Source organism: Epinephelus moara, chromosome 4 (genome assembly GCF_006386435.1).
Source record: "Epinephelus moara isolate mb chromosome 4, YSFRI_EMoa_1.0, whole genome shotgun sequence".
Lineage (NCBI taxonomy): Eukaryota > Metazoa > Chordata > Actinopteri > Perciformes > Serranidae > Epinephelus > Epinephelus moara.
The window spans coordinates 4,265,323-4,269,375 of NC_065509.1; positions in this window are offsets into that span (position 1 = coordinate 4,265,323).

Consider the following 4,053-nt stretch of genomic DNA (forward strand, 5'->3'; position numbering starts at 1 on the left):
ACAGTGTCCACCTTGTGGTAAAACATATTAACAAATGCTTATTTAGACCATAAGTATACGCTAATTTAGACTTAATAGGCTATTTACCTTGATTATAAGGCTCAAACATGTTTTGCGGCTCCACACAGATTTTTTCAAATTATTTTTGGTCAAAAATGGCTCTTTTAATGGCAAAGGTTGCAGACCCCTGGTCTAGGCTCAGTTAGAGCTAGATTAAGCATATTTACAGTCAGATATATTGCATTATGGGAAGCTATACACTAAACAAAAAGCAATCCCACTGCTTGACAGCATAATGATGCAACACGTTCTACTGGTAAAACTCTTAAATTGTTTCATAACTGTCAAACTCACATACTCCACAAGAACAGAGAAATTTGTTCTCTCTCGCAGGGCTGCGAGAAAAGAATGATGTCATTCTTTTCTTGCAGCCCTGGTTTGGGAGTTCTTGCTGCTTGGGCAGAACTTTTTCCTCTTGTGGTGTCGGAGAACTATTGTGTGATTGGTCAGAAAATAGAAGTGGGCATGGTTAATGCGGAAAAGCGGAAGTGTTGCATTCTGGGAGGTTCTGGCACAGAAGGTTGAACAGCTCCCAGAAGCTAATATTCGCAGTGTGACCGCTAATCTCTCCTGGGTAGAGATCCTGTGTGTGGGTGCATGCTGAATGAACGGCGTGATCTGATGGACAAGGTCATCAAAACGACTGGCTGACATCCTGAAATAAGAGAAGTGCCTCTCGTCGTCCATTTCCCGCATCTGTTGAACCAAGACACTGTACTCGCCCTGCTCAACTCTGGTCGTATTGAGTGGTCAAACATGCCACCTACTTTCACTACTTTTTTCCACCTCCTCTGCAATTGGCATATTCAAACAAATATTTCTCCTCCTCTGCTTCAAACATGTTGTTTTCCTCCTCCTCCTCCTCCTCCTCCTCCATCAACTCAAAAACTGCTATCTCTGCCATTGTTTTTGTTGTTCTGTCAGATTTCCACAATGCTTAGCGTGTGTGACGTATGTAGCAGTGGGAGGGGCCTATGAGGTCTTCCCAGGAGTTCTGCACTTGAGTTTCTCGAGAAGTATGAAATGTCCTGGCCAGAACGAGCTTTGTTCTTGCCACCTCGAGAAAAAGAACAAATTTCTCTGTTCTTGTGGAGTATGCACAGGGCTTAAAAGTAGATTTATACTTGTGGGTCAGCTCTGTGCAGAGCCTTAGCCATAGATTATGCACGTGGCCTACGCTGTTGTGAGCATTTCTATTTGTGGGCTGGTCTGTCTAAGTCACTCTGCAGTTACACCTCCAAAACACTGGTGAGGTTTCTGTGAAGTAATGTAAAATTCAAAACACACATTAAACATGGCTTAGTAGAGACAGTTTTAATAACAAGTACACAAACTGGCTTCACTATAACTCGCAGGATTAGCAGACAAAGCACTTGTCCTTTGCTGGATACATTTTCCCCACAAATACAACTAGCTAATAATGTCATTAGCATAAGCCTATGGCATTTTACATTGTATGAAGTAGCCTAGCTGCTAGCAGAGATTTCGTCTGCTCACATGAAGCCAGGAACAACAGCAACAAAGGTAACATCACAAAATTAGGCTCCATTACAACTCACAAGGTTTCACCAACAAAATAACTTAGGTCTTTACACTGGCTTCCTGTCTGTAAGAAAATCCACTTTAAAATATTACTGCTGGTTTATAAAGCACTGAACGATTCAGGGCCCTGATCTTCTGCTATACTATGAACCACTGAGACCTCTCAGGTCTTCTGGGACAGGTCAGCTTTGTGTCCCCAGAATCAAGAATGAATGTGGAGAAGCAGCATTTAGTCTATATGGGCCACATATCTGGAACAAATTCCCAGAAAACTGAAGGTCTGCTGCAACTCTTAAGTTCAAGGCTGAAGACTTTTACTAATTCAAATATTTTTTTATTTCCAACACCATCCCGTAACTTTTATTTTCGTATTTTATACCTGTCTTAGTCTTGTTTTTAATTCTATTTTCTGTTCTCTAGCTCTTTAATGGCATGATAAAGTGTTTCTTTTGCACTTTGTCTAGAAGCTTTTGATGTTTTATTTGAAGCATTTTCAATTGTTTCTTTGCCAAAATGTGCGATACAAATTAAACTTGCTTTACCTTGAGGCTGAGCTCTAGAGAATTCCTGCCCATTACCTATATAATGTTGCTGAGACCTAATGAGGACAAAATGTTTCACAAAAGTTCAACATTTTGGGAAATGCACTTATTTCTATCAGAAAGTGAGATGAGAAGATTAGTTTTGAACTCATGTCTTTGTGTTATGTATAGAGCTGGAGTCTGGACATGGAAAATCCGTGCTTCAGTCTTTATCAGGTGACTAAATATCCCAAAATATTTTGGACAGTCCCAATTTATGAGCAGTTGTCCTAAATCCTTTCCTGTTTGTCCTGAAAATAAACCATTATAGGAATAGATAACATGAATAAGCTAAAGCAAGAGCTGTCTGTGTGCTGCAATACTCAACTTGACTTGAGACTTGAAAGCAAAATGCTGAGGAGACCTGAACTGGCGACATATAATATTGAAAAATGCTGCACAGAACTATTGTGTATTTTGGAGTGCTGCCAACTCAGCATGAATAATTAATAACATAATGAAGATATGAACAACAAGCTGCTGCTGTCACCAGAATAAAGACAAATGAGACAAACCTTTTATTGAATTATCAATGAGTCTACAACAATCAGTAGATCAATAGTTTTTTGGTTACCTTCTGAATCAGTAAAATTATTATGATCAGTTTACTTTTGTAGGCTAAAATTCCTGCTTGTGGCTATCAAAAATGTCTTGCTCATTTTTGTAAAGTATGTAAGAGTAATACTGATGTGTTTTAACTTGTCTATTGCAAGTATTAGGCTGTTATAAATAACAGATTGATCATTAATGTCATTCGACCTGTTTAAAACCAGATGATGAAGGTTGCAGCCGACACTATTTGTGATAAAAATATTGTCGTGCAGTTATTTGCCTCTGTGAACCAGTCAGGTTGCAGTTACAGTTTACATCCATGTCTGTCCAGACTTACATGTAGACATGACAGTTGACAATGCTTCAAAAATGGATGTTGCTGCAAAGAAGCTACATATTCCTACACGTGGACGCTTCACACACATCTTCAACCTGACAGTACAGATCTATACAATCAGCAGAGTTTCAGGGTGGACACTAGGGATGTCCCGATCCAGCTTTTTCCACTTCCGATCCGATACCGATATTACAGCCTTGAGTTTTGGCCGATACTGATACCGATCCGATCTAAGCGCGTATTATACATATTCACTTATTTTGTTGTCAGTCATGTTAGAAAAGGTTTGATCAAGCGATATTACTCTAACAAGAACAACTACTTAATCGGGTTAGTTAGAATGATCCACAACAGTTGGTATGAGAAACTGACCCGTTTATTGTGAACAGGGTTAAATAAACAAACTTTAAACTTTAACATTAACATTAAATAAAAAATATAGCTGGTTTGCTTAAAAAAAGATTAACACCACAAGACATTGTTGACATTTAACAAACAATGCAGCCTTTCCTTTTCAGTTATTTTTGTAGTGTCAGTGCCAGCCTGGTGCTGCTGTTTCCTGGGACCAACAGAGTGGACAAAAAACCACACACAATACTGTACAACTGTTTAAACAAGCAATAGTCCATCCATGGCTCCAGTTTCACTAATTGTGCCCAAAACAATGCCATCAGTGCTCTTTACTTAAACAGTAAGAGTGTAAACCAAATAAAAATATCACTCTCAAAAAACCAGAGCAGAAAACAAATAGTCAGTTAACTAAGTTGACCGCTACTCTTCCTACCCTTCCCTCCGTGTGTGTCTGCCATCTGCAACCTGGATCGGATTCCGTGAAAAACTGGATCAGAGTTCTTGGATCGGCATTTTTCCATGCAGTCCGATCCGATGCCGATGCACATTTTTTGCTAATATTGGCGGTCGATACGGGACATCCCTAGTGGACACCCAAGATTAGTGTCACCAGTTACGTTTTAGACCAAA